Source organism: Pseudophryne corroboree, chromosome 2 (assembly GCF_028390025.1).
Source record: "Pseudophryne corroboree isolate aPseCor3 chromosome 2, aPseCor3.hap2, whole genome shotgun sequence".
In the NCBI taxonomy this organism is placed as follows: Eukaryota; Metazoa; Chordata; class Amphibia; order Anura; family Myobatrachidae; genus Pseudophryne; species Pseudophryne corroboree.
In genome coordinates this window covers 641,207,019-641,223,171 of record NC_086445.1, presented here as the reverse complement: position 1 = coordinate 641,223,171, position 16,153 = coordinate 641,207,019, and the positions used below count along the sequence as shown (strand labels likewise).

Genomic DNA, 16,153 nt, shown 5'->3' with positions numbered 1-16,153 from the left:
CCACTCCTAAATGGGCCCGGAGTTTGTGTCGGCCACTAGGGTCGCTAATCTTACTCACACAGTCAGCTACCTCATTGCGCCTCTTTTTTTCTTTGCGTCATGTGCTGATTGGGGAGGGTTTTTTGGAAGGGACATCCTGCGTGACACTGCAGTGCCACTCCTAAATGGGCCCGGTGTTTGTGTCGGCCACTAGGGTCGCTAATCTTACTCACACAGTCAGCTACCTCATTGCGCCTCTTTTTTTCTTTGCGTCATGTGCTGATTGGGGAGGGTTTTTTGGAAGGGACATCCTGCGTGACACTGCAGTGCCACTCCTAAATGGGCCCGGTGTTTGTGTCGGCCACTAGGGTCGCTAATCTTACTCACACAGTCAGCTACCTCATTGCGCCTCTTTTTTTCTTTGCGTCATGTGCTGATTGGGGAGGGTTTTTTGGAAGGGACATCCTGCGTGACACTGCAGTGCCACTCCTAAATGGGCCCGGTGTTTGTGTCGGCCACTAGGGTCGCTAATCTTACTCACACAGTCAGCTACCTCATTGCGCCTCTTTTTTTCTTTGCGTCATGTGCTGATTGGGGAGGGTTTTTTGGAAGGGACATCCTGCGTGACACTGCAGTGCCACTCCTAAATGGGCCCGGTGTTTGTGTCGGCCACTAGGGTCGCTAATCTTACTCACACAGTCAGCTACCTCATTGCGCCTCTTTTTTTCTTTGCGTCATGTGCTGATTGGGGAGGGTTTTTTGGAAGGGACATCCTGCGTGACACTGCAGTGCCACTCCTAAATGGGCCCGGTGTTTGTGTCGGCCACTAGGGTCGCTTATCTTACTCACACAGTCAGCTACCTCATTGCGCCTCTTTTTTTCTTTGCGTCATGTGCTGATTGGGGAGGGTTTTTTGGAAGGGACATCCTGCGTGACACTGCAGTGCCACTCCTAAATGGGCCCGGTGTTTGTGTCGGCCACTAGGGTCGCTAATCTTACTCACACAGTCAGCTACCTCATTGCGCCTCTTTTTTTCTTTGCGTCATGTGCTGATTGGGGAGGGTTTTTTGGAAGGGACATCCTGCGTGACACTGCAGTGCCACTCCTAAATGGGCCCGGTGTTTGTGTCGGCCACTAGGGTCGCTAATCTTACTCACACAGTCAGCTACCTCATTGCGCCTCTTTTTTTCTTTGCGTCATGTGCTGATTGGGGAGGGTTTTTTGGAAGGGACATCCTGCGTGACACTGCAGTGCCACTCCTAAATGGGCCCGGTGTTTGTGTCGGCCACTAGGGTCGCTTATCTTACTCACACAGTCAGCTACCTCATTGCGCCTCTTTTTTTCTTTGCGTCATGTGCTGATTGGGGAGGGTTTTTTGGAAGGGACATCCTGCGTGACACTGCAGTGCCACTCCTAAATGGGCCCGGTGTTTGTGTCGGCCACTAGGGTCGCTAATCTTACTCACACAGTCAGCTACCTCATTGCGCCTCTTTTTTTCTTTGCGTCATGTGCTGATTGGGGAGGGTTTTTTGGAAGGGACATCCTGCGTGACACTGCAGTGCCACTCCTAAATGGGCCCGGTGTTTGTGTCGGCCACTAGGGTCGCTAATCTTACTCACACAGTCAGCTACCTCATTGCGCCTCTTTTTTTCTTTGCGTCATGTGCTGATTGGGGAGGGTTTTTTGGAAGGGACATCCTGCGTGACACTGCAGTGCCACTCCTAAATGGGCCCGGTGTTTGTGTCGGCCACTAGGGTCGCTAATCTTACTCACACAGTCAGCTACCTCATTGCGCCTCTTTTTTTCTTTGCGTCATGTGCTGATTGGGGAGGGTTTTTTGGAAGGGACATCCTGCGTGACACTGCAGTGCCACTCCTAAATGGGCCCGGTGTTTGTGTCGGCCACTAGGGTCGCTTATCTTACTCACGCAGTCAGCTACCTCATTGCGCCTCTTTTTTTCTTTGCGTCATGTGCTGATTGGGGAGGGTTTTTTGGAAGGGACATCCTGCGTGACACTGCAGTGCCACTCCTAGATGGGCCAGGTGTTTGTGTCGGCCACTAGTGTCGCTTAGCTTAGTCATCCAGCGACCTTGGTGCAAATTTTAGGACTAAAAATAATATTGTGAGGTGTGAGGTATTCAGAATAGACTGAAAATGAGTGGAAATTATGGTTTTTGAGGTTAATAATAATATGGGATCAAAATGACCCCCAAATTCTATGATTTAAGCTGTTTTTTAGTGTTTTTTTAAAAAAACACCCGAATCCAAAACACACCCGAATCCGACAAAAAAAATTCGGTGAGGTTTTGCCAAAACGCGGTCGAACCCAAAACACGGCCGCGGAACCGAACCCAAAACCAAAACACAAAACCCGAAAAATTTCAGGCGCTCATCTCTAGTGTTTATCCTTGTGTCAAGAGTCTAAAATGAAAGATAACGTAAGTAAATAAAGCATAACAAGCTAATCAGAAAGAAATAAAAGCGATTGTGTCAGAATTAAAGTTAAAATACCAAATAAAGACAACAAGACAACTGGTTGTTTTTATTGCACATTATATTTTCTTTCTTTTTTCACCATCCTTTATTTTATACTTCACCATTTTATGAATCATGAGATATTTAAATGCATATTAATAAAGTATAAAAACTTTTAAATGAATTGTTTCAGTCCCAGTGCTCCCTGGGAAACTACTTACCTTCTCTCTTCGGTTTAAGTTATATGTCCATATTAAGTAGTGGTTAGCACCTCGTGATAAGCCCTTCATAAAGTGGCTGACATGGGGTGTAATTGAGATTCTGATCGCAGCAGCAAATTTGTTAGCACTTGGGCAAAACCATGGGGGTCATTCCGAGTTGATCGCTAGCTGCCGTTGTTCTCAGCGCAGCGATCAGGCTAAAAAACAACATTTCTGTGCATGCGTATGCCCCACAATGCGCACGCGCGACGTACGGGTACAAGGCCCGTTGTGGTTGTGCACAGGTTCTACCGAAGTTTTCAGTCGCACTGACGGCCGCAAGAAGATTGACAGAAAGGGGGCATTTCTGGGTGTCAACTGACCGTTTTCAGGGAGGGTTTGCAAAAACGCAGGCGTGTCTGAAAAAACGCAGGCGTGGATGGGCGTTCACTGGGTGGGTGTATGACATCAGATCCGGACACGAATAGGCTGAAGTGATCGCAAGCACTGAGTAGGTTCAGAGCTACTCAGAAACTGCACAAACTGTTTTTGCAGAGCTCGGCTGCACATACGTTCGCACTTCTGCTAAGCTAAAATACACTTCCCAGTGTACACCGCAATGTCCGTGATACATTATGCCACACACTGCAATGACCCTGAGACATTATACCACATACCACAATGCCCGTAATATAGTATGCCACACACCGTAATGCCTGTGACACATTATGACACACACCGCAATGTCCGTGATACATTATGCCACACACCACAATGCCCATTACACATTAAGTCCTACAGTAAGGCTTCTAATTACTTTTAAATTACCTGCTCGTTGCCAGGAGTTTCATGCTCTTGGTTCCATGCACGGTGCCAGGGGTTTTCATGCTCAGGGTGTCATGCTCATTGCCAGGGGTTTCATGCGGTATGTGTTATGCTTGTTGCCAGAGGTATCATGTGCTGGGTTTCAAGCTTGTTGCCAGGGGGTAATATTCATTGCCAGGGGTTTCATGCACTGGGTGTCATGCTCGTTGCTAGGGGGTAATGCTTGTTGCTAGGGATTTCATGAGCTGGGTGTTGTGCTTGTAACCAGGGGGTAATGTTTGTTGCTAGGGATGTGCTCCCAGTGCCACATATGCCCCCAGTGCCAGATATTCCCCCACAGTGCCAGGTACACATATGCCCCCAGTGCCCCAAATGCCCCCCCAGTGCCAGGTACACATATACCCCCAGTGTCAAATATGACTGCGATCAGATCTGAATTAGGGCCACAGTTTGGCTTATACTGTGCAAAGTGAGAGAGGACCAATATAAAAATAACTGAGACATTTATCTATAACTGGTGCAGGATTCAGCCTTGTATTTGTGGTAGTTGGTGACCGTTGGTGTAGCTCCCCTCTTTGAAATTTGAACTGACCTGCAGCCCCTCCTGTGGAGCCGCCACTGCCTGTGTCTAAAGCCAGTGCCACACTGGACAACATGAATGATGAACGATATCGATATTCCCTTGTACTTCCCAGACTCCCATATGTATGAGATAGTGCGGCCACACTGAGCGATTTCATAAACGACTAATCGATATGCACCACATCGTCAATGAAATAGCCAGAATTGAGCTGCAGGGACAGGAAACAGACTACCTAGTTTACGACCCGCAGGAGCACACATTGTTCATCGTTCGCACCGGCCACACTGGGCAATACTGTATATTAAACTATGTTGCTCAGAAGGGTGAAAATGAGCGATATAGTTTAAAATATCATCCAGTGTGGCACTGCCTTATGTATACCGTAGTGCTGTACTTCAGTCTCCACAGTCTGCCATCAGTATACTAACAGTAAGTAGCTCAAGTCTCGTGTTGCCACAATATTCTACAGTGAAGTCTGGTATACTAATTCCATGCCACCCTGGGGCGAAAGTTTCCTTTGGTGCCCTAACCCCCATCCCCCACTCCCCCCAGCAGGTCAAATAGGGTTAGTGCGCAGCAAAAAGGGGTGTGGATTCATAGGGAAGGGGCGTAGTCACAGTTGTGCCCCCTGTAGAGTTGTGCCCCCTGTAGAGTTGTGCCCCCAGTAGTTGAGCCTCCAGTAGTTTTGCCCTCAGTAGTTTTGCCCCCATTAGTTTTGCCATCAGTACTGCGCCCCCATTAGTTTTGCCCCCAGTACTGTGCCCACAAGCAGCTGTGCTCCTAGTAGCTACGCTTACCAAAAATAAAAAATACTCACCAGCCCCGCTCCTGCTTCCCGACCGCTGCTGCCCTCCGTCTCCGGCCGTCGGCACCGATCCTCGGATCTATGGGAGAGACGTCATGACGTCTCTCCCAGAGCACTGCACAGACGTCTGCAGATGCTCCCACAATGCCGTGCGGTGCGCAATGATGTCAGGCGCACCACACAGAAGGCACCAGTAGCGGGGAATGGAGAGGACCTTTCTTACTGCACAGTTAGTAGCGGCTCTTGCCACGGTGGTGCTGCCCCCGGGACAGCGGCGCCCCAGGCAAAAATCCTTATTGCCCGTGGCAAGAGCTGCTCCTACCTACATCTGCCAGCACGTACTACTCCAGTATGTAATCTTGTTTTGCAATTCACCTGCTAGACATTATAGGCAAGTGAATCATAACAATATGGGTATATAGTGTGTATGTATGCAGTGCCGTTTCTAGGGACAGGCCAGCCATGCAGTAGCACTGGGCGCCAGGCTGCGCCCATTGTGTGCACACTGCTGCAGTATTCTAGCTGGCCGCATAGAATACTGTGAAAAGGTCCCTACCAAAATGTCCGCCTGAGAGTTTTTAAGTATGCTAGAGGAGACGGCAGCGATTTTTGGGGGACCTTTAAGATGGAGCCTGGAGGGAGAAGGCAGAAAATGGCACAGCAGTGCCAGGTATGCAGCATTGGCAGTGGAGGGAGCAGGCCAGCAACATGAAACAACCCGTCTACAATTAGCAGGTACAGTGCCAGTTTTAGCTAAGGGAGGCATGGTGCTAGGGGCATTACTATGTGGGACATAAAGTTCAATGGGCATTACTGTGTGGGTCTTAATATGGTGCAAGGGGCATTACTGTGTGGGGCATAATAAAGTGCAAGGGGCATTACTGTATGAGGCATACTGTAATTTGGTGCCAGGTGCATTACTGTGTGGGGCATAATATAGTGATAGGGGCATAATATGGCATAACACAGTATTTTCCTGCAAGACTATGCCTATTTCAGCAAGGCCATGTCCATGTTCTGCTAGACCACGCCCCTTTTTCCAGGCGTGCTCTTTTTTTTATTGCAAGTTAAGTGGTTAAATACTGTACAATATTTAGGGTTAGTACTTATTTGTTGTAGATGAATTTATATAACGTATCAGACTAATGGGGATATCCAATTCTCCCGCCGGGGTCATCCTATTAACCTCGATAAGCCAACACGAGCGGTGGCTTATCGGGGGTTACTTGTTGCTGCACAGGGTGCCGGCTGCTGACAGCTCCCGGTGCAGCGCTGCTCCTCCAGCTCTCCCCGGTCAAATGGCGCTCCCCGTCATATGACCGCTGCTGGGGGCAGTGGAGATGGGGGTGTGCGGTCACGGATACTGTGGGGTGACCGCGCAGAGTGGCAGCTTCCTGGCTGTGGCGCCATGCCTGCAGTCCCAGCCTGCTGCTACTGCAGCGGGCATGGGATGCCGCAGGTTGGCTGCGTGAAACCAAATCCCCGGAAACAGCCCCGTTTTCAAGCGAAAACTTGGCTGTTTCTCAAAAAAACACACAGGTATTCACTGAACCTGTGTGTTGTCGGGAGAAAGGGCATTTTTTTTACAGGCGATCAATTAGGATAGCCTGTTAAAAAAAATTGGTTTAACATCGGGAAAAATCGGGAAAAACATACGTTTTTCGCACCCAATGTTTTACCAGGGCTAATTGGAAATCCACCTAAGTATATAAATTATTGTCACAAGTTAACTAGTATAGTATCTGTCTTTTGCCTTTTTACCCAGATTATTTACTTTTTCCTGAATTTTGTGTCCTACTGTAATCTGCCAATAGTGAACTACAGAGTATTCCGCTGTAGCTTTGCTGCATATAGCAGCTTGCTGTAGCGGGATCGTGTTGTGAATGCAGCACAGCAGCTGGCTCCCTTAGACTTCAATGGGTGGCAAGCGCATGCACCCTCTTAATAGAATCTATGCATAGCAGGAGAATATGCTGTGTTAATAAACTGTTTATATTCCTATGCTATGAATAGTGTACTGTAGTATAAGTACATCTGTAAGTCTGTAATAGTATATTAGGGACCTGGGCCCTCATTCCGAGTTGTTCGCTCGGTATTTTTCATCGCATCGCAGTGAAAATCCGCTTAGTACGCATGCGCAATGTTCGCACTGCGACTGCGCCAAGTAACTTTACTATGTAGAAAGTAATTTTACTCACGGCTTTTTCATCGCTCCGGCGATCGTAATGTGATTGACAGGAAATGGGTGTTACTGGGCGGAAACACGGCGTTTCAGGGGCGTGTGGCTGAAAACGCTACCGTTTCCGGAAAAAACGCAGGAGTGGCCGGGGAAACGGTGGGAGTGCCTGGGCGAACGCTGGGTGTGTTTGTGACGTCAACCAGGAACGACAAGCACTGAAATGATCGCACAGGCAGAGTAAGTCTGAAGCTACTCTGAAACTGCTAAGTAGTTAGTAATCGCAATATTGCGAATACATCGGTCGCAATTTTAAGAAGCTAAGATTCACTCCCAGTAGGCGGCGGCTTAGCGTGTGTAACTCTGCTAAATTCGCCTTGCGACCGATCAACTCGGAATGAGGGCCCTTGTTCAGATATGGAAATTGTAAGTAGCTTTGAGTTTTCATCCAATTTGAAGGAGGAACATGCAGGAGACGTCTCAGTAGAAGAGACGCATGTAGCTGCATTCCTAGCACTGCGACCGATGGCGCATGCTAGGATCTAACATCAGACGGCCAGCTGACTAAGGCTCAGCTTATGAGGCTGACCAATGGAATGGACCACTGGCTTATTTTGTGGGGGTAACACGCCCACGTTTGTAGAAATGCAGGCCTCCCCAACACCCCTGCCTGTCAATCAGGCAGTGGCAGAGGGGAACTACGGGCATCATCGCAAGGCCCATTCGTTCATCTGCAGAACAGGCCTTGCGCAACCGCAGAATCCCGATAATCAAGAATGTGAGAGTGTCCCTTCTCCTTATTCCCATCTCTGAATTAGGTCCTAAGTACATAGGATTAGTATATTATTTAAATGTATTTATTTATTACCAGTTATATAGGCCCTCATTCCGAGTCGTTCGCTCGGTAATTTTCATCGCATCGCAGTGAAATTCCGCTTAGTACGCATGCGCAATATTCGCACTGCGACTGCGCCAAGTAATTTTACAATGAAGATAGTATTTTTACTCACGGCTTTTTCTTCGCTCCGGCGAACGTAGTGTGATTGACAGGAAATGGGTGTTACTGGGCGGAAACACGGCGTTTTAGGGGCGTGTGGATAAAAACGCTACCGTTTCCGGAAAAAACGCAGGAGTGGCCGGAGAAACGGGGGAGTGTCTGGGCGAACGCTGGGTGTGTTTATGACGTCAAACCAGGAACGACAAGCACTGAACTGATCGCAGATGCCGAGTAAGTCTGAAGCTACTCTGAAACTGCTAAGTAGTTTGTAATCGCAATATTGCGAATACATCGGTCGCAATTTTAAGAAGCTAAGATACACTCCCAGTAGGCGTAGGCTTAGCGTGAGCAACTCTGCTAAATTCGCCTTGCGAGCGATCAACGCGGAATGAGGGCCATAGTGCACATGTATTCCGCAGCGCTTTACAGAGAATATTTGAGCATTCATATCAGTTCCTGTCCCAGTGGAGTTTACAATCTATATACCCTGCCACATGTACACGCACACATTCATGCTAGGGTTAATTTTGTTGGGAGCCAACTAACCTACCAGTATATTTTTGGATTATAGGATGAAATCAGTACACGGAAGAAACCCATGCAAGCAGAGGGAGAATAAACTCGACACTATACAGTCAAAATCGTAAGGGAAGTTAAGTGCATATTGTACCGTGTGTATGCACCTTAACGTTACCAAAATGGTCAAGGAGCTTGATGAGCTTTATGTCTGTTAAAAGTAATGGGTTTCCCATTCAAAAATGCACAGGACTATTTTACATGAACTAATAAAAATGCTTTTAAAATGTGTTAATACCTATACTGGCCTACAATAAAAAATTGCAAAACTTACTTTAGTCAGGATTGTCGCCAGCGATAGCAAGATTTTCAGTACACTTTTGATGATTAGGGTAAATTGGGAAAAAAAATCATATCAGTAACAGGACTTTCATCTAAGATACTATGGAATCACTCTACTACCCTGTCTGTTTCCTTTACAGTTTATTTATGGTTTTACTGCTTGTCTTGTTCATTTCTCCATCATTAACCTGCAATTAATGCTACAAAGCCACTAGGCACACAATCGGGGGTGACAAGTGCACACTAGTTGTAGGAGAGAAGTTGCTGTTGTTTCACCAGCACCTGGGACCAGTTACTTCGGGGTCTTTGGTATAACTGCTACAGCTGGTGACTTGTGGCTGTTCCCCCTCACATCTCACTTTGGGAGTAGTATGTGTTGCCGGCGGTCAGGCTCCCGGCGACCAGCATACCGGCGCCGGAATCTCGACTGCTGGCATACCGATAGCTTGGCGAGTGCAAATGTGGGCAAGACACACCATCTGGCAGCACACCTCCCCTTACGGCCATTCAGTCAGTAGTGACAGTCCCAGCCAACGCTTGTCTCCCGCCTCTGCATGAGAGTGGGAGCGCGGCTGTAGCTGGCATCTAGCAGCACACAGCTGCCCCATGTCCCGCTGCTGCCATTCCTGGGCTCTGCCGCCATCACGCCTGAGTCCCGCTGTGAGTGCAAGAGAATGGGAGCTGTGCCGCAGCCGTCATGGGACAGCAGAGAAGCCGCCCCTCCGTCCCTGAGTCACGCTGGCTGTCCCCTGCTGGTGGGATTTGGAGCACTGGCGCAGGATGCTCCCGGACCCGCTGTCATGCTTCTTGTGTGAACTTTCATCACCGCAGCATGTGTCCCAGACCCCAGGAGATGCTCTGCGCTTGGATGCTGCCTACCACCTCCAGGTGACTGACAGAGACAACACACACACTCACTCACTCTCTCTCTCTCTCTCTCTCTCTCTCTCCTCTCTCGCAAAACAGGGGGGAATGCCTGCCTAATGTGTAAAGAAAGGTGGACTCTGCTGTGTGATGTGTAAAAAAGGTGGACTTTGCTGCCTAATGTGTAAAAAGGGGGACTCTGCTACTGTAATGTGTAAAAAAGGGGACTCTACCTGCCTAATGTGTAAAAAAGGGGGACTTTGCCTGCCCAATGTGCAAAAAAGGGGGACTCTGCTGCCGTAATGTCTAGAAAAGAGGGACTCTGCTGCTGTAATGTGTAAAAAGGGGGACTCTGTTGTCGTAACGTGTAAAAGGGGACTATACCTGCCGTATTGTGTAAAAGGGAGCTCTGCCTAATGTAATGTGTAAAAGGGAGCACTGTGACCACGCTCCTTCCCCATGAAGCAACACCCCTATATTTTTGGCACGTGCATTGACCCTGTTTTGTATATGGGGGCGGGGGGCGCTGATGCTGTTTCTTGTACACAGCGCTAAAATGTCTAGTTACGGCACTGATTGTGACACATCAGTCTGTGAAACTGATAATCATCTTCTACATCACTGTTTCTCAACCCTGGTCCTCTGGACCTCTAGCAAGTCACATTTTCTATACAACCTACAGTAGATGGGGGTATTACCAACTGTAGCATTTGAAAGAGCTACTGGTTACCTAGAAAACATGAATTACTTTAGGCCCAGGAGACCGAGTTTTAGAACCACTAGTCTAGATAGTACACACGTTACAAGTGTGTCCTATAATACTGTATATGTACTTTATATACAGTACACTCTTTCAACACATGTTGGCAAAAGGTAATCCAGTCCCCTGCCTATTTAATCAGTATAGGTTGTATTCAGCTTGGGATAAATAACTCATCACTAACCAGCTGACCTACAGTATTTCTCAGAACTATGTTCAAAGTGTTTAGCTTTAGCCTTTTTTGCCAAACAAAACTAGCACGCTGCCAAAGGCATACTGCCATTTGGGACTTCACCATACATGTCAGAGCAGAGTTGTGCCTTGGGATGTTGTACTGGCATTGACAACTACTGTCTACTCCCCAGTTCTTACGTAGAGGCACAGCCTCTCGTGTTGCTGCATGTATAGTCTATATTTGCGTGAGGCTGTGCAATATTATTATATGTTTACATAGTATTTTAATGTACTTGTAACTATGTTTAAAGTCCACATTTGGCTGTCCATTTAAGTGATGTTGTCATCTATAGTCGGGAAAATACTGGAAGGTATGATAAGGTATAGCATACAGGAGTACTTAGAAAACTCAAAGGTTATAAATAGGAACCAGCATGGTTTTGTGAGGGACAGGTCATGTCAAACTAACTTAATTACAGTAGCTTCTATGAGAAAGTGAGAGTAAATATTGATCAGGGATAGGCAGTGGATGTGATCTATTTAGCAAAAGCCTTCGACACAGTGCCACACATGAGACTGATTTTCAAATTAAGAGAGCGTGGTTCAGGAAACACTATTTGTACTTGGGTAAGTAATTGGCTGGAAAACAGAGAACAGCGAGTGATAGTAAATGGGATGATTTCCGACTGGGCCCCAGTACTCAGTGGAATACCGCAAGAGTCCGTACTCAGGCCATTTCTGTTTAACATATTTGTTAATGACCTTGGAGAAGGTCTGGATGGTACAGTGTCAATTATTGCAGATGATACGAAACTGTGTAGAATAGTTAATTCAGATAAGGATTAGGGGGGTCATTCCAAGTTGATCGTAGCTGTGCTAAATTTAGCACAGCTACGATCATGTTCCCAGACATGGGGGCCCAGCACAGGGCTAGCCCACCCCGCATGTCTGTCCGCCCCCCCACCCGCACAAGTACAAAAGCATCGCACAGCGGCGATGACAAACGCCGCCGTGCCGCCCCCTCCCACCCATCGACCGCTTCTGCCTGTCAATCAGGCAGAGGCGATTGCTAGGGAACGACGGCCTCCGGCCGTCCGGCATGTGCACGCGCAGCGCAGTTCCGACCCGATCGCTGCGATAAACTGCAGCGAGCGATCGGGTCAGAATGACCCCCTTGGAGTCTCTACAGAACGACCTATAAACTGGAAGTTTGGGCAGACAAATGAAGAATGAGGTTCAATATAGGAAAAAATGTCAATTTATGCACTTTGGGACTAAAAACAATCACGCAACCTATAAACTAAATGGGGGAAATGTAGGGGATAGTTGAAAAAGATTTGGAAGTACTCATTGATAATAGACTTAGTAGCAGTACCCAATGTCATAGTGCAACATCAAAGGCAAAAGAGGTGTTAGCATGCATAAAACAGGGAATTGAGACAAGGGATGAGAGTGTAATCCTGTAATCCCATTGTATGGCCGCACCTTGAATACTGTGTTCAATTCTGGGTACTGCTCTATTCTTGGAAGTTGAAAAGGGTTCAGAGGCCAGCCACCAAATTGATTAAGGGGCTAGATGCACGGCATTATGAGGAAAGGCTTACTAGGTTAGATATGTTTACACTCTAAAAGAGGCGGCTAGGAGGAGACATTAATAATATTTACAAATATATAAAAGGACAATACAAGGATCTATCAGGAGATTTGTTTATTGAAAAATCTCTACGCAGGACACGCGGACACTCTGTGACATTAGAGGAGAAAAAATGTCATGCCCAACGAAGGAAAGGGTTCTTAAGGGCAGTAAGGATATGGCATTCTCTGCCTGAGAAGGTAGTAAGGGTGGACTCAATCAATATGTTTAAAAATGGATTAGATAAATTCCTAACTGAAAGAAATATCCAAGGCTATAGCATTTAAAGACAGTGTATTTTAGAAAAAAGAATATAGCATTTAAAGATAGTGCATTTAAGAAAAAGCACGAATTATAGTTGAAAGTTAAACTTAATAATTTAACTTCATCTGGGTCATTAAATTTAAACTAGTGTTAAATACAGATTAGTGTAAGAATTATAATAAAGGTTGACCCGATGGACATTTTGTCTTTTTTCAACCTCATTAACTATGTATTATGTTACTATTTTACATCCATGTAGCAAAACTCAGGGAGTTGCAGGCAAGTCTCGTAAGTCTGAGGCAGTGGCGTAACTAGGGGTCCGCAGCCACTGTGCTCGCTTGGGGGAGCGCAGGGCTGCGGGGTGCCCTAGCCGCCATTGATCTCTGCTGTAAAGGAGGGACACGGAGGGCACAGCGCGCGCCTCTCCTGTGTCCCTCCTGCGTCTCCGGCGTCTCTATTAAATGAAGTGCCCGTTCGTGAGCTCTGATTGGCTCACGAACCAGCACTTCATTTAACAGACACGCCGGAGACGCAGGGGGGACACAGGAGAGGTACGCGCTATGCCCTCCGTGTCCCTCCTTCACAAAACAGCGGGGGTGAGTTGTACCTGGCACTGGTGGAGCATATTTGGCACTGGGGGAGGGGGGGCATATGTGGCACTGGAGGAGCATATTTGACACTGGTGGGGGGGCATATTTGGCATTGGGGGCATGTGTGTACCTGGCACTGTGGGGGAATATCTGGCACTGGGCGCATATGTGGCACTGGGAGCACAGCCCTAGCAACAAGCATAACCTGCTAGCAATGAGCATGACACCCAGCACATGATACCTCGGGCTACGAGCATAACACCTACTGCATGAAACCCCTGGCAACGAGCATGACACCCTGAGCATGAAAACCCCTGGCACCGTGCATGGAACCAAGAACATGAGACCCCTGGCAGCGAGCAGGTAATTTAAAAGTAATTAGAAGCCTACACTGTAGGACTTAATGTGTAATGGGCATTGCGGTGTATGGCATAATGTATCACGGACATTGCGGTGTGTGTCATAATGTGTCACAGGCATTACGGTGTGTGGCATACTATATCACGGGCATTGTGATATGTGGTATAATGTCTCAGGGGCATTGCAGTGTGGCATAATGTGTCACAGGCATTGTATGTGCTATAATGTATCACGGACATTGCAGTGTGTGGCATAATGTATCACGGACATTGCGGTGTGTGTCATAATGTGTCACAAGCATTACGGTGTGTGGCATAATGTGTCGGGGGCATTATGGTGTGTGCATATTGTATCATGTGCATTATTGTGTGTGGCATAATGTCTAAGGGCCATTGCAGTATGTGGCATAATGTATACTGGGCATTACTATAAGGAGGAATAATGACAAATAATGTAAGAGGCATGAATCAGGATTATTTTTCTTTCCTGTGGTGGCCAACATCTGGGCGTGCAGGTTGCAAAACTGGGGTATAACGTAGTCGTTTCCTGCAATGCCATGCCCCTTTATGCAAAGCTACGCCCATTTCAACAAAGCCATGCCCCTCTCTTGCGACGCGCGCCTTCGGCGCGCGCAGATTCATCGCTTTACTAGTGCCAATTATGAAGAGGGGGGTGCCAGAGAATTTTTTGGCTTGGGGGAGAAAAATTTCTAGTTACGCCACTGGTCTGAGGGCCTCTATACTGTATATTACAAGTTACTGCTTTTGTTTCGGCCATACTGAAAGTTATGTACTGTACTAACCTAGGATTTTGGATACAAGAGGCTTTTATGAATGTGATAAAATGCAGAGGAAAGAATAGTTGCCATTTCTCTGTCTGTGGTGGTGCAGTTATATTTGTGCCCAAGCATCTACTTTTGTGTCTGGAATTTCCAAAATATTTATCTAGTAAAACACACTGCAGGCCGTGCAAAGGGGAATTCTACACACACTTCCTGAACACACTTGACAAAAAAATAGGTGGTCAGGTGGACTATTCTGGTGTAAATGATAACAAGCTGATCTGAATAAAATGTACATGTAACTGTAACTATGATTGTTTCTTTTTAAATAAATATTATCTTTTATTAGATATATACATAAACATGGCACTACAGCCAATTTCAGCAATTCTTCTTTGAACAAAACTGATCCTCACTTCCATTTAATTTATTGTTATTATCAGTGGCTGATTTTACCTAGGGATTGCAGGACTGCAGTCTCCCCAGTAAAATCTGCCACCTGCAGGAACTGCCATTGGTGACTTCCCATAGAAAGCGCAAATCACAGCCAGACAGGCAAATCTGGGTATGTGTTTTCTTACCCTGGGACTGGCAGTTCACCTGTGATAGCAGAGAGAGCGCATCCCTTAGGAAACTACTCCCCTGCTATAACATCAGCCCTATCTGGCTTCTTTGGGCTAGAGCTAATGCAGTCCCTAGAAGCCAGCCTGTTTAGCAATGCACAAAATAATGGTATTTAAAATGATAACATTTCATTCCCTACCTTCCAAACACTTATAATATCACACCATTGTTGTAACTACCATGGGGGCAGGGGGGGCAGCTGCAATGTGGCCAATGTGACACTGTATCTCTCTTCCTCTCTCTCTCACTGAAACTCTCTCTCTCCCCCTGACACTGTGTTCCTCATTCCCTGACACTGTATCTCCCTCTCTCCTTGACACTGTCTCTCAGTCTCTTTCTCCGACCCTGACACTGTCTCTCTCCACTGGACACTATCTCTCTCTCCCTCTATCTCTCACTCTCCCTGCCTCTGTCTCTTTCTCCATCTGCCACTATCTCTCTCCTCCTCTCTCTCTCTCTCTCTCTCTCTCTCTCTCTCTCTCTCTCTCTCTCTCTCTGAAACTGTCTCTGTCTCCCTGACACTCTCTCCCTGACATTGTCTTTCTGTCCCTCTTTCTCTCTCTCTCTCTCTCTCTCTCTCTCTCTCTGACACTGTCTCTCTCTCTCCACCTAACACCCTCTCTCTGCCTGACACACTCTGTCTCTCCATCTTTCTCTCCCTGACACTTTCACTCTCTCTTGCTCCCCTCACTTTCTCTCTTCCTCCCTGACACTCTCTTTCACTATCTCACTCCTGCTTGCACCCCTTCCTCTCTCTTGCCTCTGATCACTTTCTCCCTCTCTCTCCCTCACACCCTCTCTCTCTCATTCCTCTCTCTCTTTCTCTCATTCCCTCTTTTTTTTCTCTCTCTCCCTGACACCCTTGTGGGTGGGGCAGTGTTAATTTTGTCAGGGATTTTCAATTTAGTTTTAGTCTTAGTCACTTTCCTAAAATTTGACAAAATTATATGTCACATTTTAGTCAATTTTTTTAATTTCGTCTTAGTCAAGTTTTAGTCAGTGGATCTTGACGAACATTTTCGTCTAATTTTAGTCATTGATTTAGCCATAGCTTTGCATTTTAATGATACTGTAATGGATTTTGCTGAAGATCATTTCTCTATCATTCCCTTGAATACTGAACCTTGTATACCTTTCACTATGTGTTTAGTAATCTAGGTATCAAACAAGTACAACACAAATGCTATTTCCTTCACAGCAGGTCA

General features: G+C 46.8%; 1 protein-coding gene across 2 annotated transcripts in view; it reads left to right on the top strand.

The window, feature by feature from the left end:
• CACNA1S (calcium voltage-gated channel subunit alpha1 S) overlaps positions 1-16,153 on the top strand; it is a 515,698-nt gene that overhangs the window by 113,129 nt on the left and 386,416 nt on the right. The window contains exon 2 of one of the 2 annotated variants that reach the window (XM_063954964.1): positions 8,612-8,683. The exons of the other annotated variant lie outside the window; for it this stretch is intronic. The gene's annotated coding sequence lies outside the window, so the exon portion shown is untranslated. The remainder of the gene's footprint in view (positions 1-8,611; positions 8,684-16,153) is intronic. 2 annotated transcript variants of the gene reach the window in all.